This window comes from Acanthaster planci, linkage group LG03 (genome assembly GCF_054643075.1).
Source record: "Acanthaster planci isolate LZ-2023a linkage group LG03, COTS_SCS, whole genome shotgun sequence".
Lineage (NCBI taxonomy): Eukaryota > Metazoa > Echinodermata > Asteroidea > Valvatida > Acanthasteridae > Acanthaster > Acanthaster planci.
In genome coordinates, this window is record NC_141779.1 from 5292689 (window position 1) to 5319211 (window position 26523).

General features: G+C 45.4%; 1 protein-coding gene across 5 annotated transcripts in view; it reads left to right on the forward strand.

The window, feature by feature from the left end:
- Window positions 1-26523, forward strand: part of LOC110986530 (transcription factor Sp9-like) — a 68524-nt gene that overhangs the window by 20088 nt on the left and 21913 nt on the right. The window contains exon 1 of one of the 5 annotated variants that reach the window (XM_087134098.1): window positions 19934-20598. The exons of the other annotated variants lie outside the window; for them this stretch is intronic. The gene's annotated coding sequence lies outside the window, so the exon portion shown is untranslated. Of the gene's footprint in view, window positions 1-19933; window positions 20599-26523 lie in introns of those variants that run through there. 5 annotated transcript variants of the gene reach the window in all.

Consider the following 26523-nt stretch of genomic DNA (forward strand, 5'->3'; position numbering starts at 1 on the left):
AGGCCACAGTTAGAGACTCGTCTCGCGAGCCACGACCCCGTGCACAAGACTATACCTATTTTCCCCCTATGTTTTCTGTCCTCGCGCAGCGATTTCCTTTCTCAAGATTCGGTTCAAAATATAAATTTTCAGAGACGACACAGAAAACTCCTAATCCCCATCAGCAAAACCTGGGGGTCGGCCGACAATGGCATCTTTTCTGCTGCAATGAACACGCGACCGAGTTGTGTTCAGTGCCCATGGTTTCCCCCCGTCTTGATCTGGGGTTTATGTCCGTCTGTGACCCGTGTGATTCCCTTCTCGTATAAGGCATCGGAGCTCGGCGGGACAGTTTTTGTCTGGACGTCAGAGCGGGGCGTTTTGTTCCAGATCTTCCTATCCGTTGTCTTACCCGGGACAGGGCGGTTCTGATGTCGGATTACTGTCTTCAAGTGCCACTCAAACCGCTAAGAGTTTACTTTTCTCCTTCTCAATATGGATTGAGGGGGGGGGGGCTCGGCGATTTTTTTTTCAGGCTGTGATGAGCAAGCCGTAAGTAATAACAGGAAAAGCGGAGCGGTGTATCGCCGCCTTTTTTGTGGTCCGCGGGGGGAGGTTAGAACACTCATTGGGCTTTGTTAGGCGGCTTGGATGATGCTTTTTTACGTAGGCAGCCATGTGGAAGTGAAAGAGGGATTTCGAAGGCTTTCTGTCGATCTCTTCTGGCTGTGACTGATGTCAGTGTCTTTTGCTGGTGATAGGTTAAGGACCCGTTTGACGTGGGGGCAGTGTGTGTTTTTGTTTCTAGGGGTATTCTTTGGGGCCCCAGCCCATCAAAAGAGCCAATCAGTCCCCCCGTTCACGCCTCACTTGGTCGGCATAAACGCCGGCGATCGCGGCTGAATGGCCTGTGATCAATAAGAGCCGCCTGCTAACTTGTGCGAAAGTGTTACCATTCGCGGGGAAGTTGTGACCCGTCCACCGCTCAATACAGCCCGGCCCACTGTTCACCATAGCGGGCCTACAGGCCGTCACTGTCCTAGCAAAGCCCCGATTTTTCTGTCTATTCGACTGTTTCTTTTCTCTCTCTCTCTCCGGTGATAACGCTCAGTGCACGCTTCGCTTGACCAGCCCGTAATCGACTCCCCTTGCTAGAAAAAAAAAAAACAAGAAAGAAAAACGAAAAGAAAAAAGAGAGAAGTTGTCAGGGGAAATAAATGACAACTGTGTTGCCGTGTTTGTACAGTTGCCGTTTCTGTTATCATCACACCGATGTGATAAGGGGAAAGTATAGAGGGGCTTTCTGGGGGCTCATTGTAAACGCAGAGAGAGGAGTAGTCGTAGATAAAACACTTGACGGAATATGGTGCCTGGTGTCGTATAGCTATATCGACAACCGGCCAGACAGTAGTGAGTGCTTCGAGCGTGCCATATCAATACCGGCCAATATTGATCCTTGCCCGTCACAGGCGCGTGCAGGAGCCCGCTCGATGTCTCCTTCCCCCTCCTCGCAACACCGTCTCATTATCTGTGCCCACCGTTCGCTGAGGAAGAAAAAAACACACACCCTCTTGTCGACAATGATTTAATTACAAAAGCACACTCGGCTGTATATAAACAGCTGTAGATTGCAGAATCAACACTTGGCCCCCTAATCAGTCAATTTTAATGGAGAGGTAGTCGGATGAGAGAGAGAGTTTTTGGTGGCAGGATGGCCCGAGTGATGTTGCCCGTCTCGTCTCAGTTATACCGAGCTTCCCTCCTTTTTTTCCCCGTCTCGTCAATACTTCACACCCAGCCTGTTGCGTCCCAGAAGGCCGCGCAGACCATTAGAGGTGACATCATTCTTCCCTGAGCAAATAGATCCGACGACCGGAGGAGACGGATTTTCGATCGGGGGATACCGGGACGAGGGGGAGAAGAACGCGGCCGGCATCCGTGAAACGCTCCCCTCTTGTCATTTTGACGAGAGACCCCGTATCTTTGACATCGTCGTGCGCTCGTGATGCAGGCCCGTGTCATGTCTTTTTATTAACAAACCTTGCAAGACACAAAACCAACACGTTGTAACGCCGCCCCGTTATGTTTGCTGAGGACTTTACTGTCGGCCCACCGTGCCGAAGAAACGATGCCTTTTAGGCTACGAGCGCCAACAAGAGGGGGGCAGCGATCCTTCAGGTCGCGTGTCATTCACCCTGCCGGTGATCGAGTTATGCTGTGACATGAATAATATATGCACGGATACCTTCCGCGCTTTTTTTTTACTCGCATACGTAGCATATTCGCCTCAAGATGGAATAGATTATACTTAAATGAGCAATCACACGAAGAAGAAAAGGAGCTTGGGAGGGGGGGAGTTGTCGACGCCGTTCGCGGACCAGACAGAGGAAAAGAATGTTCAGCAATCAGATGTTGTAATCAGGAACATTCGATGACCCGGATGCATGGGTCGGACATGTGGGCTCGGTTGGTATTATGTATCTCCCCCTGTCTGAGACGAGGCTGTTTCGATACCGGGCGAGAGTGTGTACGGGGGTGTTCCGAGTGTACACGTATATGTAGGTGAACCTGAAGCCTTCCCTCACGGGCAGATGCACCATTTGGTCCCCCCTGTATATGTCCTACCTGCGGCATAAGGAACAGGTCACGTGACAGTTTACATTACCGCCTCAAGGGCTCCCAATCTGCCGATTTTTTCATCAACGCAGGGGAAAAAATGGGGAGGGAAAGAAAAAAAATCAGTCTTTATTGCGCTCCCCCAACAACCCTGCGAGGCCTGTCGTCTTGTAAACATAAAGGCACCAGTCGTATTGCTGCTTTTTTTTCTTTCTTAGCCCCGTCTGCGTAATCTTGCTTGCTTCTCCGGGGCGGGATGGCTTGAGGCGAGCAGTGACGGGGGCGCCAGGCCCGGGTCCTCGGCATCGTTGTAATGGGACCGCTAGTCCCGCTGAAATACACCCACTCGGCCGCCAGCATGACCAGTCGTTCACTGAACCCGGCCCGTCTCTATTCACGGCAGCCGTGCCTCGTCAGCCTAGCCTACCGGATAAAAAGGAAAAAAAAGTGAGTGAGAAAGAGAGAGAGAGAGAGAGTCCCGTCGATTGGGTGAAAAAATGGCCGAGAACTACTTGTATGAACGAACTATAGTGCCCGAGGCATCATTGTAACTGCGCTCCCTTACTCAGAATTGATCAGCTACGACCATCAAACCGACCAACCTATCCCGGAATAATCACCACACGCGCGCGGGCGCGAAGCTGTCCCGACCCTCGCCTTAGCGGCGGTCCCGTACGGAATGTTTTTCTGCTTAAACCGTCTTCCCCGGGCTCCCCCCTTATTTTTATTTTATTTTTTTTGTATACCCCTCTCCTCGGCTGAGAAGTGGTTGAGTTTTTTTATGTTAATCGGGGAAATTAAGAGTACTTTCGGCTCTCGAGACTGTGTTTTGGTTGTGGACCGGAGCGAGCAGGTACGGGTGTTGGATGACAGCATTAGGGGAGTCGGTGAGGTGGGCCCGCTGATAGTGATATGGCCGTGACATCATTGTCATCATTATCAATAACAGCGGTATTGCGGGAGCGTGACAAGGCGTAATGCTAGGCAAGTCGCTAACCTCCGTTTATATTATCAACCTAACGAGCAAAAACCGGCCGCGACTTTTTTCGTGTTCCCGAGACAACATCGCTTGACGAAGAAGCGGGACTTTCCTGGTCTTAAAACGACAGAATAAACGACGCTTGCTGAACGTTCGTTCCCCAAAAGAGCACGCGTGAAAGCAAAAATGTGTCGACTTACATGTAACATTATGAGGAGCGGTCTATTACGTGTTAGCCTCGGCGAATTTTACGTGTTTTATTGGTCGAAATATAATCCTTTCCCGAGGACCGATATTCTCATTAACGCACGACAACCATACTTTCAGGAGGTATAAATTGACCAAATATAATTATACTGCGCTGAATAAACTTACAAAGCATAAATGACTCACGGACACTTTTCGTCCTGAATAATTAAGGTGTAGATTTCACCGCGCATTGATATATATATATATATATTACATATTACATATATATATACATTGTGTTTACTCTGTCGGGCGAATGAATACGGGTCCAGTCTACATAATGCTACATTGTAACGAGCCTTACTCATGTTACTAGGGAGTGCATAGGTCATTCTATTTACGCTTCCCCGAAGTAACATGTTCGCAACATTTTTTGTTGTTGGGCACAAGAGAATGTTTTATGAGGTGGAATCGGAATCTGTCATGTGGGGTCAAAGGTCACGGCATTAGGGCTCCCGGCTACCATCAAGCTGAGAGGATGATTGGCTGCCGCCAGCAACGCTTGATCGCGCCATTTATGAATTCCCATTTCTCATGTTCGCATAAACTTCAGACCTCAGCGCCCAGCATGGCGTGTTATCGTTTTAGCAAACGCCTGTGTGGACCATTATCAGAGAACAGTGAAGCATATGCCATTACCTCTTGTAAGCGAGAGCCATAGACCTATATAAAGTCTCCCCGTTATTGATCTTCCAACCATTATCGCCTGAGTTAGGGGACATCATTAGAATTAGTGTGTTGCTGTCATCAGTAGGTGTCAAGCGTGTAACAGAGGACTTTACTTTAAAAGAGGACCTTTTTTCACTGAATATTTTGTAGTGTAGTGTTTCTTGTTAGATGTGTCTGCTGAGATTTATTATTTGCACTGAATTATTCTGTTGCCTTTGGGCTGACGGACAGCCACGCCCTTTCCCGCCACGCAGTTAAATGCAGCTGTGACGTAGAGTGCATATGCTCTGTGGGAAATACATTAACAGTAAACCACCCGCGGTTTTGTTTCTGTAATCACCGACTGTTGAATAAACGAAATCTGAAAGTGTCGCGTCAGAAGTTTGACGGGTTAGCAAAGTCTGACCATAGTAGACTGAACCGCCCGCGCATGAGTGTAAATCGATGTTTCAGCCAGTTTATTTCGATCAACTGCAAAGGATGAGACACGCAATGAATACACACAGATAGATTCTGAATAAGTCTTCTTTAAAAAAGTCTCTGCGACTAGAGTGAGTAGAGGGCGCTTTATCTGTGAACAAAAATGACGTCATCAACAGATCATCACCGAGCCTCGACTGGTTCCCGGCCTGACTAGTGGTTGACAATCATCCACTGCCAGCACTGCGTTGTTTTTGTCGCATTCTACCGTTTGTATTGGTTTGGGGAGACATGGTAATATGTTGACAACTTTACCATTGTCCACTGTCTGTTCTCCTTCTGGGGAGTTCTGTGTGGAAAACCACACTGTCGTTCGGGCGCTACAATTTCTGGAGAGATCTTTATGGTATGTGCTTCATAATATTATTACGGGCCTTGTGTTCTGTCGAAAAAGTAAGGTTTCTGCACCTTTATGAGACGTTTTGGGAATCACAGTACCCATGTTTCTATATGCATTCCAAACAGTGAATGAGTCGTTTTTATTTGCCAACAAAGTTGCATACCAGTTTGACTGTTAGTCAGCACCTGCCTATACGCAATCTGTGGAGAATATTTCTCCGGGGTTACATTAACCAATTATTTAGGTCATTTTATGCCGACTTGTTTACCATGTTGTGTCGTGTTTTGATTTCCAAGCAGGCCGAGTCCTTGTAGACGAATATAGATTTTTAGAGTTTTATTGATTTGAGATCTGTAGATTCACACCCCGTTGTTTCTACTTCGAAGAAATTTGCTATTCTTCCAAACAAAACAAGATAATTAATAAAATGATTAACTTATCTGAGAGATCAGGGATCTTGGGCAACATGTCACGGTATAGTTTTTACTATACAGTTCGAATTGGACTGCGTTTCGTTGTTTTGACATCATTAAATGCAGGAAAGCACCACTTTAACCTTCACCCCATTATCGCACAGTTCGCCAAACAAAATCGACTCAACTCCAGCAAAGACGGCAGTCTCCACCACTCGTGGCAGTGTCCTTATAAACCCCGGCCGCGGTGCAAAAACAACCCCATAGCGTACGCAGTAGCGCAGGTCTGCTGCCCGTGGGGTCGGCGCTAAGACAAATCCCCTTCTATTTTGTCATCGCTGAAAAATCAACACGAGAGGGTAAACTTTAAGGTCACGCCGAAACGGTGCCACCGTTTCCCCCAAATCCGCAGGATCCGGCCCCCCTCGCCCTACGGTCGTTTCGCAAGCCTCTCTCGGCCGAGCGTCGACCCCGTGTGCCGCTCTACACCTATAGCTCTCCGTGCTCCCTCGATGTGCCCACGTACGCTCGGACTCGGGCGACTGCGAGTCGATCTTATTTGATAGTTATCACAGATTGTACCCGTGGGAGACGAGGCAAGACCTGGTTAAAAAGAGAGAGAGAGAGAGGCAGAAAGAGAGATAAAGGAAACAAACAGGGGAGACAGAACTGGAGGGGGGAAAACGGAACCGAGAGCTAGATCAACAAAGATGGTTAGGGAACAATGGGATTTACCAGCTACAGGCCGAAGGCCGTAAGTCGCCTGTACACACACACGCAGGGGAAACGGGCGAGAGAATAAGGGGCAGGATACAAACGTCTGCAAGCAGCGGTGGAGGCTGATGTCACACTAACACCCCAGCACCCTCAGTCAGACACACACGTCTTGACAAATGCCCTGTGCCGTCAGATCGGGATGTTTATTCAAGTGGCGTAGCTGTAGTCCAAATCTGCAATAATTCGCAACAGTGTGCTTGATCCGTTCTTGTGTGTTCAAAGATTTCAATACTGTAATATCTGGTTGCATGCACTTATATCGTGGGGTGACTTGCCAAGTCGTATTTGCAGAGGTTTTGTTTAATAAGATTTGTTTTCATCTGTTAAGTCAACAGGGAAAAAGTTAATTTGAAACACCAAAAAAACCGAATGAAGGGACATCACTGAACACACTGGTGGTTATGCCTGACGTCGAAGCTGCAACGAAATGTTAACAGCGCCACCTATTGGTAGTGTCTTAAAATTCGCCCTCATCGTTATCCGAGGGGTAGCATTTTGTATGATCAGTGTTGAAGATAGCGCTCAATGAATTCAAGAAAAATCCGATTAACTAGACAGCAGTTTGTTTCTAGTTATTGGTTGCGTCTTAATTGTTGAGTGGCTTTCTGCGTTACTGGCTAGCTAGCTACTGTTAGGGAGGTGCGACGTAACGACGTTGACGTGTGTATGGTTCATTTGGGTTTTTCCTTAGTTTATTGTTAAAGTTACATTGTTACTGTTTTTGAGATATTGAGGAGGACAGTCATGCTTCAACTCAGCAGTTGTAATGTCTTCAGTTGAAGGACATATTAGGGGATATTAAAGTTCTCTTTGACACGTTAATCAATCCAGTTTGTGCCGTTTGAATGATGAATGACTCGTTGGTGAAGAGCGGCTTACATAGATGGCGCGGCAGGAGGGTTGTCGAACCGAAGGGGCCCGGCCATACAATAGGGCCGGATTGCCTGGCCGGCAAATCCGGAAGTATTGGTCGGGATTGACGTCTCGTCGTTTCCCCCGTCAAGGTGTGTCGAAGACATTATCTGTTTGCGTTACTGACGGGTGTATTCTTAATACCGTTGACGGCAGCACTTATCCCATTAGCGCCGTGCACGCATTTATTTTACTTTTAATCATGTTGCCACTCTCATCAACTCTTGTTTGTTTCTTTGATTGCTAAAGTACACTGACTTCTTAATCCTTCTGGGAAAGAAGCTTCCATTATTAAAGCGGCACTCCGGCTCAGAGTGAAAAACTGTCCTACCTCGACTTACAAGCTACCCGCGCGCGCGCGGGCGTAATTTCTGTGATTAAAGCCCATTCGCGTGCCAATTAAATCGCGGATCTGTGTTGGACAGCATCGGACATTGGACAATTATTGGCCGTCTTTATTGGTTTGTTCGGTCCCTATGAGGCGTAGCTGTCATGAGATCCAATTAATTCCTTTTTTTTTCAAACCAAACCCGAGGTTTTTGTTGTGGCAACAAGGAAGGCTTTCAACCATCCCCAACCTGTGTTGTCGGTTTATTAGTTGGTTTGGTGCAATTGATACGGGATAGAGCATGGAGGGGGGGTGCTACCAGCCCCGTGATATAATTACCTGTGAAATTAATGACGCTTTCGCAGCTCCGCGCGAGGCGTCTTTCAATGCGCGCAGTTCCTCGGTGTTCGGCTGGTCCCGTACGTGTCCGACATTGTCACGCTGAGCCGGCTAGATCGAATTAACTGCAATTTATTTAATTCCATTTCAACCACAAACGGTGAGAGGTTGAATGGCTATGACACCAGCAGCGGAGGCTGTGTTGATTAAACCCACAATGCGCAGCAGATCTATTGCCAACTGCCTTGCACTGCGAGTGCCCGGGTGCTATATATCACATGAACTTTATACTCCAACGAAACCTTCAAACTTTACAGTCTGACTTGAGGGGTCTTTAGCATTTTGCCACAGCCTTTGAAAATGTACCATTAGGTTTCAAGTAACCTTACTTTCAATTATTGTGTTACTATTCAGAAAGGCATTTTGGTGCCTATTCGGTTTCAACTTAACGGAATTTTCAAGATGTATTTGCGTTGGGAAGATGTTAATTATATTAACATAACGGCAAACCGTTATATATAATTAATGGAATTTCTATGTTCATGAGCAAAACGGTCATGTCACCCCATGAAAGAAACCTCATTCTTGCACTGATTTTGTGTACAAAAAACTGCTGGATTTAAAAATATATACATTTTGCCGTCGCAAATTTCTGTTTCTTTCTTGGCAAGAAGCCGATGAGCCACGTGTCTTAGAAATGTGTCAACTTTGAACAGACGAGTATAATGTACAGTGTCTTCCCCGAATGGCATGCTTGCAAAGACGCCCTCCATTTATGGACAAGCCTTAAAAGGTCAAAACATATATTTTCAGCATAGTTAACCCCAATAGAATGTGTGCCTTAACTCCAAGCCTCGTGCAAGATCGGCCTCTGAGGTCCATGTTCGAAAGCAAAAAGACGAAAAATGGAAGAGCAAGGAATTTTTCACTTTAGAATCTGAAAACGAAAAGCCAGGAGATTCACTACATTTTTGAAGAATGAAACCGTTTGTTTATTAGAACAAGAATGAAAGAATTGAGTAGGCCTATGCTAAGTCAACCATTCCCGAATCCAAGGTTTTTTAAAGGAATTCTTTACTTACAGTTAACAGAAAGTGCGACTCACACACTAAATTATTATTACAAGAAATGCACACTAAACTAACACCGCGCCTCGCTATAGAACAGAGGACATGAAATACCCAAACAAGGCTTCGATAAGCTAGGCGCCTTTGCCCATGTCATGCTTCTTTGAACAGAAATTCGTGAAAACAAAATGTGGGTTAGACAATACTCGTTTCTCTTTCTTCTGAAAAAAAAAACTGGAAAAAAAATCCGTATTTTTTGTTTTCAAAGCGAGAGTTTAAAATCAAAGTGCTAAGGGGAGATTTTTATTTTTCGTGTAAATTAACTAAAAAAAGAACGAATGGAGCGTACACGGAGCTTCCAAACCTGGTCAAGCTTAAACGCCATTGGAGGAGTATCCATTAATCGGATTCGCCAACGGATCATTTTCCATTTAATCTGCCTTTGCGCTCCGCGGAGACGTTGTATTAGCAATGTTGCAGTCGTTTTTACAGGTCGAACGGAACACCGTGAAAATCCGAAAATTAGATACAAGGTTCCCTTATTCATGATATGAAATGCTTGTAATTCATTTTGGTAAATCATTGAATAAGCGTGGCTGGAGAGTGCAGGCTGTAGTTTTTAACTCATGGAGATGTTTTAACGCGCCTTGCACTTCAACTTGTATAGCACCTGTAAAAACAATCTTGTCTTTTATGTCTTTTTTTAAATTCATTTTGCCACTCTGAAGTTTTTTGTGCCTGTATTCATGCTAATGAGATTTGCATATTCATGGTGTGATGCCGTGTCGGAAGGAAATCTCATATTACTGCTGTTCAGTGCCAAAAATTGGCCAGAATGTCGTGTATTTTTACATGTTTCCATTGGTGATTCGCTGTTACAGTACATGCTGGTGAGCAGTTCTCGCACAATTTTCAATGAGCAGCTTTTAAGTTACAATGTGAACAGAGAACCCCCGCTGTGAAGCTCGCCCTCCTGAAACGACGTCACATCAAATGAGTCCCCATTTGCCAAGAAAGCCCTACCCCGGCAAACCAGAATGTTTAAAATGTGCAGGTTTCACTGTAAACCCAAAAGGTCGTCGTCTCGTTTTCATACATTGTAAGTCGCATTAAAGATGTCAAAAAAATATGGGCTCATGTGAAAGTCATGTCGTGAAATCTTTAACGAGCGGGAAACATGCAGCATGCGCGTTGTATAATACATTGTGACAACAGCGAGTTGTTCAGTGCAGACGGTGCGCGCTGTGTCTTCCCGTTTTCATCAGACAGGAAATCTAGCACTTTGATGGCCTTTCGCCTCCCAAGGAACTTTATGCATGAGAATGACTAATTTTGGATCGTATTCTCCGAGTCCATTTCATTATCTGAAAACTCTGAAATTGGAAGGAGTCTAATTATATTGCTGTGATCGCGGGGATAGCCTCGCTTTGAAAAATTTGGACAATAAAGTGATCCGGCTTTTTTATTCATGATTTGGAACCAACACACTGATGGTAATCTATAATCCGCATCATTACTGTTCCCAAATACATTAGGTTTTTGGAATTTTTTTCAGGGATTGCCCCACTTTGGATTCAAGATGGATGACTCATTTTGCAAGTCATCCATCTTGAATCGAAAGCGAGGCAGTGCTTGAGAAAATGTGAAAAGGCTACCGTAATTCTTTATATTGAGTCCACACGTTGTGTATAGCACGGTATAGGTTAGCAACCCTAAAATCCCGGCGTTGCATATGTCTGAACCTGCCCTGCTCCAGTTCGGGGCAGCCGAACTGCAAAGCACCGAGGAAAACCCGGGGCGAAGAAACGGGCGTTGGTCGGGGCTCTACGAACGAGGGGAAGCACCGGCGTGACTTGCCGCCCCCTCATCCAACCCCCCGATCACTAATCCAAAATTATTGCTACTGTCCGTGGATCTGCAGAGTCAGGGCCTCGAGTCGTAATTTGCTGGGAGTTAATTTATCGTGGGGATTGAAAAAGCTGGTTGCCTCTAATGAAAAATAGTGAGCTCAAGGCCTGATTTGTGATCATCGGCAACCTGGGAATAGGAGATGTTTTCATTTTTTGAGGCAAAGTGACGAGAGCATGATGAGATTTTTACCTGTTGGACTTATCATATCTTTATTTGAAATTAACCCAAATTCAATTTACATAATATTTATCTGCAGCTAAGAGACAGTCGACTTGGCCCAAGTTTTAACAGTAAATTAATTTTGTTGCCCTCCGTCGCGTCTTGCACACTCGATTCCCTCCCATAGCGTTGTCATGCAGGCGCCGAGCATGCCGAATTAACAGGCGCTAAAACTTCCACAAAACAGCCTCCACGGTTGGACCACAAGACCAAGCCAATGATCCCTTTTGGCTCTGTAATATCTGTGCGATTTTTAATTTAAGAGCGCGCGCCTTGTGTTGTTGCTCACACGCATATTTTAACGGTTGGCTTTTTCGCTGGTCTTTTTTTTTGGGGGGGGGGCAGATTTTGACTGTAACTTGCCCATGGCCACACAGAGGTTTTGATTATTTTTCAAAACGCTGATTTACAGGGATTAGTCATAGTAATAACATTGCACGCGGCCGGGCTGCCGGCGAAGCAAGAAATAACATACGATCGATCATTCATGTCGTTTAGTTGGACTCGGCCAGCAAACGGCGTTAAAAGGTCCATTAATGCGAACATGACTCATAAATAATTCATGAGCGTCGCGGGTGAACGACCGCGAGACCCCTACGGCCTTGCTCTTGGAAAGAAATTCAGACGGCTTGGGACAGAACTTTGCATAACTTCCCCTTGACTTGTCAGCGCAATCTGTTAGTCAGAAAGAATTGGTATTGTAACAAAAGTGAAAACTTAAAAAAAAAAAGAATCCAACAGAGGTAGAAATAGAAAGCTTTTACACTGCGTGTTGAAAGTGTGTCTAAAGGGACATCATCGTTCAGTTCTGTAAACACGGATTTCTGTTTTCTTCAAACAAGTTTGGAAGCCATTTTAGTTGGCAATTGAATTCTCTGTACATTTTTTAGATTGCTTTAACGAAAACGCCACTGGTTCGAAAGCGAAGTTGAAGCTGAAAAGTTCTCAGAAATTAAGATTCGCGCCGACGTGCGATCTGAGTAAAAGAAATAAATGTCTCCACTTTTAGAAGATGAAGTTATTTGGCACGCACCGATGTACACTTTTTACTGAATTTGTCCTGGAAAAACACACCCAGTTCGTGGCTGATTGCCAGTGCAACAGCTGCCATCTTGTTTTTTTTTGGCTTTTTGCCTTCCCTCACTTCATATTACCCGCCAAAAGCTAAGGGGGTTAAAAGGATGTCGTATGCTCATCTATATGTAAATCGATTTCCCATCTAACCCCTTGTAGCTAGTGTAGAAATTCTCCTTGTTTGTCGAAGACGTTGATTTTTTTTTTGTATTGTGTTGAATATTGGCGCTGTCGCCGCGTTTGGCACGGATGACAGATTTCTCCCGAGGTGGAGAAAATTTAGTTCAGCAGAAAGGGGAGTCCTCGTATAGTAAATGGTCCAGGACAAGTCTGCAGGACTCACCCGTGGCAATTTATTTATTTATTTCTTCTTCTTTTTTTCCCTGCAACAAATTGTCTTCCGAGGACCAAGACAGCCACCCTTTGCTGAGACCTGACGGAGACCCCCCCTTTATTTCTGAGTATCCTCTGGTGATGCCACCGGAAGGGTTGTAAACCTCGCCTCCTGTGAAAGAGAATAATTATAATTGGTAGAGACGGGAGTGCTAATTTGGGTGGGAGCGGGATAAACCAGGAGAGAACGACAGAAGGGTTATTTGGAGGGGAAAACACCATGTGCTGAAAATGGAAGGAATTATATCTGTCCATGCGCTGCGTAAAGGACCGCGCACGAGACAAAAAGATCTTAAGACAACGTGCAAAGAATGACGTGACATATCACGTGAGAAAATTACCGAGTTTGTAGGGATTTTTTTATAAGGAGTTGGGAGGGCTTTTTTTCAGTACTTTCGCTTCTGCAAAGCCTCATTTCAGCATTCGGAGAAGGACAAGTTTCGATGGGAGACGTAGAGATGCTGGTGGCAACAGACATATTGGCCCTTTTTCGCAGTACTGCGCGTGCGCAGAGAAATGCGCACATAGGCAGACCAACGCGCGCATGCTCAGAACCGATAAAAAAGGACCGGCCTGCTTGCCACCACCAAGCGTCTTAAAGTCTCTCAGTCATATTTGAAAGTTTTTCACAGAGTCGGATTTTTTTTTCTGGCATAAGCGTAGGTTTGTTCCTCGGATGGCTTTTGGAGTTCATAACCAACAGTGTGCCATTTCGATATTTCAGAAATGCATAACCAATAGGGAGCGCGGCCGAGGCCAGTTGGGGAACAGCAGCACGCGCGCGCCAGTTCTGCCCTATCAGTGCGTTTATATGTCTGTGGTGCGGCCCTACCTTGACTCGCACGCGTACTTTGTTGTCAAATGACCTTGCCTTTAACCTCGACTCCAGGGGCTGCGTACGCTTTCCTTCATATCACGCAAGGCATGTTGGGAACCGACATGGCGTGGCAAGATCCTAGCCATGGGAACGAGGTTGTCTTGCCTTGTTGGAAATACCGGACCGTGCATATTAGTTGATTATTTTTAAGTGGATTTTTTTAGGGGGGGTTAATGCTACATCGTCACACCTAATTCTTGCCCAATTAAAATTGCTCAAGAAATTTGGTCAAAGAAGCCGAAACGATTCAAAGTGGACCTGCATTATCTTAGAAAAGATGATTAATTAAAATGCTGCTGGTCATGAGATGGCTTCCCTGTAGATAATTTCCGTTGTTATCACCCAGACAATTTCGAACCAAATGCATTTATTTGGCAATGAAGATGACCACTTCTGACCTTTTGACCTTCCGATCAATGCCGGCAACTAAATCTAATTGTGAACTCGCTGAAACACTCTGGACTTCGGTATTCCTTCACACAGTGTGGAATGCTTGAAAGTGTGATCATTTCTTCCATGATCCGCCAAAACTCAGCCGTCGAAGGCATCTGCCCGAAGGTAGTCTGTTACCCAAGCTATCCAGCAACGGTAACAAACAAACTCAAGCCCCCATTGTAATAATTACATCATTTGAACCGTATCGTGCAAATTCTGCGGCCGATATCCTGGCTCAATAATTGATAAAAGTACCTGGCGAATCTGCTGTGCAGCACCTTAGAAATCAGCGAGTTCTCATATGCCGGGCTTGGAGCCCGGTCGATGCTCCTCCGCACAGCGGACAGAATTATACCCGCCGGGAGAGCCCATCCATAACCATCATCCCGGGGCGAAAGGATTGTCTAGGATTAGTGCGGTACAAAACTTCTAATACGCTGTCCCGCACTCCGTCAACTCCACACTCTCACACTGCCTCCCACGTACACACGGAAACTCCAAGACAGAAACAGGGGGGCTAGGACACCGAGTGCGGGGGAGGGGGCAATTGGAAGAGAAAAGGCAACCAGCCTCAAGGCCGTGATCAGGGAGACCCGTGTGACTGTGCGCGTTTCCGAGTCCGCCAAAAAAGGCGGGAGCCTCAGCGCGGTTTTGCGTTTCCAACCCCGCGATTCCTGTCGAAGGATGCGCCGTGATGAGGAAGGCTCCCTGGCCCCTGAGGGTATCGGCCGGCTCCACGATCAGCAACAGCAGCAGCTAAAGGAACAGCTCACATCCATTGTCACTCACGTTGAAAAATAAAGACAGCCAATCTAGACTTCTCGTTTTGGGAATCGTGAATCTGGCAAAGCTGTAATTCAATACGATCTCGAAGCCAACGTTTGTACTGCAAATCCCTTCCTAACTTGCTTAAACAGAACGAAATTGATCACACTTGAAGTTGACGTAACCATGGCAATAAATATATTACACAAAACAGTGACCCCGTACAAAAAGTTTTCATTGTCATCTTGCAGTCATAATCTCTAACAAGGGATTGTATACAGTGTCCTGTGGAGTGTTTGGTATTGTGTAATTTGAATAAGTACATGCCATAGAGAAAGTAAAGACTCACCTGACGAATTCCTGAAATTTGCTATGTGAGTTTAACTGAGATGCTGATTGGGTATTGGTTCTTTGCTTTATAGTTGAATGGTTTTGATAGTGCAGTTTGTGTGTGTGTGTGCGTGTGAGGGCGTGTCTCATAACAAAAGGTTGTTGAAGTTCTTGCACAGCCATCTTGCGTTTGTTCCTTTCTTTGGGTTGTCATGCCTTGCTTTTACGTTACAACAGAGTGCAATTCCCTTCCTTATAAATTCAACAACCCCTATACCCCGTTCCGTATCTGCGATCGCTGCCAAGCTTCATGCAGTGCTCTGGTCAGTGCGTGAATTTCCCTCTCCGGTGTTTGCTGTTAGAAGCGACAACTTTTCTGTCAAGCGCCATTTTGAAAGTTGGCCCGTGCGGTCGATGTCGGTTTTTCGCATGTTCACGTTACTAGCAAAAGCGCGTTACAGTGATATCAAAGAACTTATACAGGCTGAGACAGGACTGCCCTGAACCCCGAATCCACAGGTTGTAAGTAAACTGCGTGATGATCTCGTTTGATGTTTGTTTGTTTGGTGGGGTGTTTGTTTGTTCGTTTGTTTTTATTTGACAGTACCCATACAGATTACAAATGATCATGCACAAACAACTGAATTAACTCAAACAAAATAAAAGAATCCATCCTTGAAATAAAATAAAAGAACGACGTATAAATCCAGGGCACTGTCGAGGATAGCACAAAAAGCTAGAAACAGCTTATTTCCATTGCGGTCGTCTGCAAGAAGTTAAAAAAAAGCAGATATGACATATAAATAAGTAAACAAAAAAGAATTTTTAAAAATTCACGAACAGCTCTTCAGAACAATGTATATCAAAACTAAAATTATTTTGAATTAAAAATGGGTATAGCCCCCTTAGGTTATACCCATAGATTTCATCGTGGGGAACATGTCTCCACCATTCAGAAGTTTGTTTCATTCACATGAGTTGTCGGAACATTTTAACGCTGCAATTAAGTGAGCGCGTAAACCTCCTTGATGGTGTTTGCGTCTTCAGAGAAAAAGAATCACCAAAGTGTTTCGACGGCTGGACCTAAAAACAACACTTCACTAATAAATGCGCATGCGCGGGGGGGGGGTAAAGTACGCACACGGAGGGTCTCCAAGTCCACGTTATCTCAGAAACTCCTTACCATTGCCAGCCATTGCAATGCCAGCTCTTTTAACATAAAGCAAGATTTTTTTCCTTTGATTTGTTTTGTTTGTTTGTTTTTTGGGTGGGGCGGTGCACTAGTTTGTTAATGTACAGCTTAAGGTATCACATTTTATACCATTTCTATTAAGACAAGTATATATTTGTGAGCGTTCTTTATATAATTAGTCGCTTGTAATTTACTTGTTGTTAATCTACTTTTGGTGCTTTTAACGAGTTGTCCAAATATAACGTCATTGCCCTTTTAAGGATGTTTATAGTATTTTGAATTGAATTGAAGATGGCGTCATGAAAAAAAGGACCTCTGTAATTTTTAGGTTCATCAATCTCACCCACGCATGCGTGCTTTACCAATAAACAACAAATTTAGCACAGGACGGTCCCTTCCACGCGACACGGGCACATCTCGCAATGTGAATGCTATACAGGGCCCAGGTATAAGGTATCTTAATATATCGCGTTTCATTCGCAGAGCAGGATTGGAAATCAATGACTAGTGAGCCGGATATACACGCAGAACAGGCGCTGGGTGGGATGTACGTATTATGAAGGATTTCATCAACGCTCGATTTAGTCTGGAATCCGAGGCAGAGAAATCTGATCTGAAATCTGAAAAACACGATGACTGTGGTTGACTCGTCCTCGTGCGACTGCTCTGTGTGAAAGAGGACCAACAAATCAACAAATATTAGAGCATTTTAAAAAGTCAGGTATCCAAAATTCAGCCATGTTTTGGTGCTGAAATACTGTGACATGCTGTTTCTTCTGAAGATGCCATTACAGCTTTGCTCAGAAATATGCAAATTTACATTAGCGTAAAACACGAAAGCTTCAAAATGTCCTTACAATTTACGAAATTCGAAAATAGGTCTATCGTGACCTTAAGGTACTGTCCCATTGACTGCATTTATGAAAATTCATATTACATGGACTATAATAAAAAAATCCTCATTTATTTTCTTTAGTCTTTAAGTCCAACAAACTTAACCTGAAATTTGCCTAATTTACGTCAGTGAGTGGCATTTGACAAAACATAGGCCTAATCTTGAGTGGCCAAAGTTCTTTTGGTTTAATACCACGAGGAAATTACGAATCCATATAAATTTGGCAAAATTGGTATAGTTGTTCAGTGCAGAAATATGTATTTTGTGCGAAAGCGTTGACACCAACATGCCTCCACAAGGTGCCAGTTGAAGATACGAGCCGGTCGACCATTCACTTGTACTGTGCTGGTCTGTTTCCTACATAGCAAACAGTATTAAGGTCTACATAGCACACATCATTAAGAGCTCTGAAGTACATATCCCAGTGTTATGTGGATATCATGGCTCAAAGATGACGAAATTGGAGAGAAAAAAACTTCCTGGCGTTTCATGCAAGCGGAGTTGAATGATCTCTGAGGCCCTGTCTAACATTGTAAAACTCTTACGAGGAGACAAGGTTTCATTCTGACAACGCAAATGGGGCTAAAATTAATCATTTCTTACCGATTTTCAAGGGGTTTTGTTTCATGGTGTTTATTTTGTAAGGGAAGTTGGGGTTCGAAGACTTGATTGTTGAGAGTGATGCTGGTGGACGCTGGCCGAGGTTAATCAGACTTCGGTCCCCGGTCGACGTACACCGCTCTCACATCTCACCACCTGTTCGGATCGTCTTCAACTGGGCTTCCTTTGTCCAGCGGATGAGATCAGACGAGTACAGCCTTTATCTTTTCTCTTACCGTCTTAATTTGCTCGATTTTCGCTTTTCGCTAAAAAAAATAAGACAAAATGATAAAAGCCTCGACTTTCCCCTGACTTAAGCCCTCGGTAAGATGGCCCTGGTCCGCTGCGGTATCTATTTCCCTCGGTCTTTGCCCTGGTAGCGCCTCGCTGTCTGGTGTGAGAGCCTCACGTAAGAACTCTCTCCTGGGCCAGATCGGATCGCCTTACCTCCACCGCAAAAGAGGGCAGAGCAGTAATTTCGTGAGAGAAAAATGCATCACATCTCTCCCCCCCCTTCCCCAAATAAATGGTCATCATCTTTTGGAGGGGAAGGGGATACACAACGATTGCAGGCTGCCGGGATTTTGGAGTGATACCGGTGGGTCGTGGGCTCGTGTTAGGGCCAGGTCGGCCGGAGCATGATGCTGGCTTCTGTCTTTCGGGTGACTCATGCGGCCGACATCTGACACATGACTGATCTTTTTGACTTGATCACGGATGGTTGATGCCTTTCAGAAATGAGAGAAATGATGATCTTTTGGTGGTTGGAGCTGTCCTAGTTCTTGGCTGCGGTTGCTCTAATTAGGAAGTTGGCCTACCAATGCTCGCCTGTCTGCACAAGGGCACATTGGGGTACAGGGCGTCTGGTTCGGGCACTATTGGTATAAAGGCAAACTATTTTTAAAGCCGTCGATTTTTTTTAACTGTTCGCTTCGGAATTAAAGTTTGCATTACACATTTCCTTGTGGAATAATAGATGCTGAAAGATGCACACTTTTTGGCACTGTGCCAGACCTAAATACAACCACTCATCGATATTGCCTGTGGTTTTATGGTGCCAGCCCCCCCCCCAAGAAAAATGGGGTAGTGGGAGGTTTCATAACTTAAGCATTACATAAACGGTATCGGTCGCATCATGTATGTTTTTTCCACTGTAATTGAGAGGTGATTTGGTCCCCCCGAAAAGACTAAAAATTATGTGCTTTGTCCTCGTTCCCTCCACATTTTGGTCGTGTGCACGAGGCGGTGACGATTTCCTCCGCCCCCATTCAGGGAGAGGTCAGTGCCGCCTCCAAGAAAGCCCGAAAAGAGGCCACTGTCAACTTTATCACGGTCGTCCCTACAGTACTGTAATGGAGGCTATAGTGATGATGGTAGTTCAAATGATCTGTGATGGTGGCGTAGCGATGATGGCGTAGATTGACCTTAAGTAAGGCGATGGAATTACAATGATCATCATTTTAGGCTCTTGGTTTCAAATAACCCCTCGGTGATCACTTTTCTTTTATTGATGATACCTATTATTTGGTATGTCTAAAAATACACACAAACGCTTCGGGGTTAATGCATCACTCTGGGCATTAACGTGACATTTTAATACAACCTACATAGGTACCAAAGGTGTTAAATTTCACTTCAAAGTTTTGCAATGCACTGCGCGGCACACTTGTACAACAGGTGCATTTTTCATGGTTTGCGTTCGTCTGTCTTGGGCTGCCATAGATTAAGTGCATAGGTGCAGTCCTTACACCTAAGTGGCCTTATTGATTCTTCGCAGCCTCAAAATTCAGTTGAGCTGTGGTTGATTTTTGTATAAAATGATTCTACCTGGAGAAGGATACCTTAGAGTCCTACAGGAACTGTAGGTACCGTGCAGCAGATAGAATTGTTGTGTTCACTTGTTGTCGACTTTGTCCCCTATCCTTCTGTTCATTTTTAAGATCCAGCGCTTCAGTAGAATTGACTAGTACAGTGTACCGGTGATGGTCCGGAGTCAATGAAGCGATGTGGCCAGCAAAGCCTTGCTCAGTCTGCCGTCTATGCTCCACCCCCCCTTTTTTTTTGTATCTCGTCATGTTATAACCCCCGGGTTGCGATCGATAGGCATCATGGGCTCCTTAAACAGGCCACACCTCTCGGGACCGCGCACAGAATGCGACAGCCCATGCAGCAGCGTGTATCGCACGGAAGGGGCGAGTGGGCCGTTCGTTCGGACTCCCGCACCGTCGTCGTTCAGCCCTCTGTAGCTAGCCCGCTGAAAGTAATATGAAAAAAAAAACACACAGACAAGAGTCGATCAGAGTCTGTTGCTGCGATTTGAAACGAATCAGTCATTCAGGCGAGAGAAGAGAGAGCATTCCACTCGTGAGCGTGTGTGTGTTTTTTTTTCTTTTACTCCGGGAGATATCCGTGTTCTACCCGTCACTAGGCGAGCAGAGCGACCAGGGGGCCGGCCCAGCGTGAGCATACCTTGGGGGGAATCGCTCGCATGATTAGCTCGGATAGCGAGCGGTACTTCTGCCGGATAATTCACGGGACATTGCTTCATGGATGACCACCGTTTTTCCAGAGTTCTCAACAGGCTTGCCTTGGTCGACGTAACCGACCTTTTCCAAGGCATCAAACTTATATTAGATGCCGAAATCATTTCGAAATCAGCTGACATCATTATACGCCGAGTTGTATGGCAGCTTGCTTGAACCTTTAGCTTCAAACTACACTTGCACGGCAATATATCACAGACAAAACAAGTTATTCAGGTGAGTATAGAGCCCTTTATCATGTTAAGCCCTTTTCCCCAATTGTTATTGTCTACCTGCCCAACTCTATTGTAATCAACATTTTCCATAACAAACCCGTGGATTTCATCGCAGACATCAATGTCCTATCTTTATAAATAGAGGGTTGTTGCAAAGTGTTTTTCTCACTGGAGTAACACGAAAACACATAAATCCTAAAAAGAAAAAATAGAGGCTGTGATCGGAGCAGAATCTCTCTTGCACTTGAAGATGTTCTGCAAAGATGGAATTGTCGGGCTTGCTGAATTTAATAATACTAAAAAAAAGATTCACGTCGTTGTCATCGTCGTACTCATTATTTCCGCAATCGAATCGTCATTTTCGTCGTTGCTGTCATCAACCCCGCAGCTGATGTCATCACCGACATCAGTAACACTACTTCCCCCTCAATACCTACAAACCCCGTGACCACTTCGTCCATAGTATTTCTACATTTCAAAAGTAAGAATCAAAAGTCTGAAAAGAGGACGAGGATGTTAAGCCTCCATCGAGGGCGTATATCCTGGGGGAGGGAAGCTGAGCGATTATGTCCTTCCCACGAATTGCTGCTTGGAGTGCCCGTATACTGTTGAGATATTATGCATTTGTACATGCATTCATGCATATGCATGTTTGTTGGGCCCTTCTTTTTTCGTCTATTTAGGCAGAGATTGTGAATATTGCATTCACTTACTTGGAAGCAGACATTGCAGGTTTCTGAGGTTTTTTTTACTACTTGTCCACTTGGATTAACGCTCGTGCCCTTCATTGTGTTCATTATGAATTATCAGGAATATTATTCTCCATTATAATTGTCATTACGTTACAATCAATTATCTAATCAAACGGTCCAGCTGGCGGCTGCGCCTCACATTCTGCACACTTTCCAGAACATTACCGTATAATGGCGTTATGCTTAAGAAAAAAGTTCGGTATCCTAAAGAGTGACGGAACCAACCCGGCACGAGGTTGGTAAAGAGAGTACGCAATGAACCAAACACTGGCGGGTGAATGCACCTTCGTCTGTCCCGTCTGCCCAGGCCTGGGGTTTACTCCCGTACACCCCCATTGTGCCCCGCTGCCCAGGTCGATATCAAGAGGGCGTCGACGATGAATACAGAAGCGTGGAAAAGACCGACACCCCCTTCTCCAAACAAGCCTCCCGACAATGGAAACCCTTGCCTTCTGTGCATACCGCCAACGCTCAGGCAAAAAGAGAGCTTACATTTGAAGAGCCGATGTTGCGGGGGAGGGGGTTCGAGGACTAAAGGTTCGATGGCCTGAGCGGGCCAGCCCACAATGGTTCGGATCGATTGAGATCGGCTGAGAAAAGAGCGGGTCTGTTAACCCGCCCCAGTAGGTTCGTTGAAAAATCTGCGCACCCATACCATATGACGACGTGCGTGAACCGCACTTGATATCAGTTCACCTATTCCGATATACATCCTCCCAGAAAACAGGCCTATCAGGAACTCCAAATAATTGTGGTAGGCCTATCTTAGGCATTACTCTCACACACACTTCCAATTTGAGTTCAGTTCATACGGTGAAATGCGTTCTGTCGACTTAAAGGCTGAAATTCGTGCGTGTTGTGCCTGCGAGTGGCGTAAGGTGATGTCTGGGACATATCGATGGTTTTGCGCAACATTAACCACGTGGAGCCTGGAGGTGACCTCGACTGTTTTGTGAACAGGTCTTGTGAAATGCTGGAGACTTCATACTTTTGGGGGATCAGACATGTTGTACTGTTGGGATATAACGAAGATAACGAAATTTGAGAAACGAAAATCTTACAATCATGAAATCATTAAACAGACAGCAACGAAGATAATTTTGTAATGTAGTTGATTGAGGAGAGTTGTGGTGATCTGGATGTTAGCAATGACGTCAAAAAAGGCTGATAATGTTTGTTTGAAGTGGTTGAAGTAAAATGGTGATCTTGCTGTTTAAAGCCAGTTGTGCCTTGTAGGATTGAGTTACCTTGAAACTTCTGCAGTGTGCTGTATTTTCCCCAAACTGGCTCTTGAGCCGATTGTTATCTTTAATTTGCATGTATTCTTTTGCATTTGATGTGGATAGTTTTATTTTGAATAATTATTGTATAAACAGAGTCGTGAAGTACCTGAGGTTAAAATATGCAAGGAGAAAGTAGAAATACGTATTGTAGGGCACGAGGAGCTCAGATCACCCGGTAGAAGGTTGGACCTCTGACACTTGACCTCCCGCCGGAGGAGTTGATCTTCGACTGGCTCGTCGAGTCACGGCCAAGGTCGACAAGCGGCGAAAGTAATGCACGTTTGCCGCGCACCCGCCCAGCCGAAATGGCCACGATCCCGTCGGAGTCACCTCGTCTGGAAGTCAAGCCCACGGGACCCTCGGGCGCATCTTGGCGCCGAGGTGCTCTTTTGAATCGGTTGGTTTTGTATTGAGCGGCTTCTGTGAGTTGTTATTCTTTTTCATGGGCAGAGTTTTGGGGGTTTGCTTTTTTACTGCCAAAGTCTTGCGGTTTGCACAGGCGCTATTCAATTGTTTTGTTACCGCAGACTGACCCAACTTAATGGTGTCACCTCACCGCCACAGTGGACAGGGGACGCAGGCAGGGCAAACGCTGCCGTGGCTGGGATAAGATCGGATCTCCTCGGCTGTCGTCGGAAACGAAGTGGGGAAGTGTGGGTTCCCAAGAGCGTTCTCGGATATCCGACTTGAACTTGGCGCACGCCAACGTGTCACTGGAGAGAGGGAAAGCGGGAACAGCCGGGGGTTGAAACTCGGCAGATGCTTGAAGAATACCGGACGCAGTCACGTGACTGCGCAGGTGGCATGGAACGCCTCAAACAAGAGAAGCACGCGATAAAAACAAAGGGCAAGGTGTACATGAGTTTCTCGTTGAAAATAGATTATGTAAACGTCTTCCCGGTGCCACGCAAGCTGTGTTTAGCATTACCCCGTTGATGAAGCCGAGGAACAACACGCAACAGCCTCGATCTGTCCGTTCTACTCAAATTGAACGATTGTCTGCAGGAGTACCAGGCAAAATGTTGCTCACCGAGACAAAGTTTGAATGGAGGGATATATGAAAACCCACCTATTAGCTTATTTTCAGTGTGGAAGTTAAACATCAGGGCTATTGTATTGCTTCACTGGTAAATAACACGCAATGATACTTCGTAAATAATTTGATAATACATGTAGTCAGAAGACAACGCATTTGAGGAAAACGTGACGCGAATGATCTTAATAACGCATGCCTCCCGTCTGTTCCATTATTGTTAGTTGATGAACTTGTCTGGTGTCACATTCCGAATGCTGGACTGAACTGGCTCATTTGCTGTGCCTGCTCTTGATTCAAGCAGGCGATCATTGACTCGGAAGGGTCGCAATTCCTTAAACGGTGGGGTTTTTTTTGTTTTTTGTTTGCTTTGTTAACTGAAGATAAAGGATTTCGTTTCTGTGGTAGCTGATGACCCGAGAGAGGGACATAAGAGGCTGATAATGCTCTGGGAGGGGATAAGGTTAGTAAACGCGCGTTATAGGTTGGACTCTTAACACCGTGCTCCGTGATCGCCCGACTCCGTACGTATCATGTAGACAGTCAGTTGAATCACGTGCGTGAATAGCGTGCGAGTATTCCCCGCAAAACCACACAGTCTGGCACGCGTATTAAAAATCGACGGGGAAAAGACAAAATGAAGGGAGAAAGAGAGAAAGGGAGACCGAGTGGGACGAAATAATATCCCATAACGTTGGAGGTGTACAATGAGAATCGCTCGGGGGGGAAATAGTAGAGAAAAGACGGAGACACGAAGGCAGCGCCGCTGGCGCGGCCCGATCAGATCGGGGAACCGGGCCAAGTGCACGGGGGCCCTGGTCTACTATACCTTTTTCTCCCGCGCACCGTCTCTTTTGAGGGTGGTTATATAGAAAGATGACGATGGCTGGGAGCCTGGAAAGGACCTGGGGGCCGGCAACTCAGAGGTGCATGACCGCTAGCTCGTTGGCCGTTGAATGATTACAGTATAGAGGCCCCGACTGGGAGAAAAAAAGTCGTCGACTATTGGAGGGGCTGGGTCTGTCACCCTATGCTCACGCTGGAAACCCATCGCACACGCAAGCAAACCAATTAAATTCCGTTGACAACTTCAACAACAATAATCACAAATAAAGTAATGTGACGCTTGAGGAAACACGTCGTGCATGGTCTAGTATCCTGATCACAAGTCGAATCATTACTGTGATATGGAGACTTTGCTATACGGGCCTGAATTCCTTTCCCGCACTCGGTGGGGTCTCGCAGACTCTCGTGTAGTCTCGCCGAGTCTCCCCTGAGTGTGCTGAAGTGTGATTCAGGTCATACGTGTCATTTGCGCTCATTTGAAGCTGCGCTCACTTTGTGCTCACAGAAAAGATTCTCACACTTTCGTATGCCGCATGTCGGCTTCCAATAAAACCCACTCAATATATGAATGAATTTCATTTAGTACAATTTTCCTGAGGGTGTGTAAAATTAAAATCATTTTATTGATGATTTTTTCAGTGTTGGCTCATCTAAACCAGACGGAAAACACATGGACAGTTTGGACATCATATTTACTGACAAAACCAATTGCATGTCCTTGTGGAATTTTCAAAGTTTTACAGGCTGAACAAATCAGGATTGAACCGACTCAAAGTGAAAATAAAGCAAGACCGTAGACAATAGGTGTAAAAACAAAATTAAAAACAAACAGACACAAAAACAAGTTCACATTTTCGCTTTTGAGTGGGTTAGTTAATAAAAAAAATTGTCAGTTATCTCCGGAAATGATTTTCTTGCATTTTCTGTTTATTTTTGGCTTGTTTTCGGGACGGAGACCGAGGGCTTAGCCATCATTCCGTGAGAAAAAGGTTATGTTGACCAGAAATGCACAGCATGTAACGCGCGCGTACCAACTGTCCTCGAGCGTTGTGCCACCGCAGTAATGGCTTCTAATTCTGGTGGTCGAGTTACTTTATAACGCGAAGAAACACGAGGCTAAACGAGAGATAAGCACACGAGAATGTGAACAGTAACGCGTCACTATAGTGCAGGAAATCATGTACGAATGGCCGGTGCTCGTGGAAATGATCGAATACTCACTGACAGTGCTGACTCTTGAAAGCCGTGAAGTGGAATCGATTCTAGACGGTATCGACCACAGCACAAAATGTTTCGCGCCAGGCAGGTGGTTTCCAATTGATTCCCTTTGAAAAGGTGGCTACCGAACGGCCTCGTGTCCTGCCAAGCTGTTGATGAACTTGACAGTTCTACCCCGCCACAAATCAATTTGTAATCTTTCTCTTTATCACCGCGCCCGCGTCAACACGATGTGAAATAAAAAGAGCCATGACTCTCGGAAGGAATATTTACAAATAAACTGACCGAATCGTTTTGCTCTTGTAGCCGACAGTAGTATGGTGTTTATGTGTTTATGTACTCAACGGTTTTGTATAAATATATTTTGTCTCATCATTTTTGGTGCCTGAGCTGTACATTTTGTAGTCGTACTGTCTGTTAGTAGTGACTGGTCTTGTGACGGGACTTTCGATGGGATTGACTGCGTCCCTGACAGACTTGAGTATGGGCATAGAAAACCATCACTCGGCCATCGTAACATGCGATACTCCAAAAGGATGTTTTGTTGAGCAGAGATAGCTTAGTATTTTAAGGGTGGCGTGGGATCCACCGGTACCGCCCATTCAACCTCCCCGCCGGGTATTTTATGCAGCTTAAAATATGTCTGCGCGGCTCAAGTCCTTCATATAAAACCCCATGAAGCGGAGAGATGGCATTCTGCCAGCGTCCCACTGGGGTTACCTTGTGTCATTCCACCCCGGCTGCAGAAAGCTGAACAGATTTCGTCGCGTCGAATAAAAAAAAATGATAAGAAA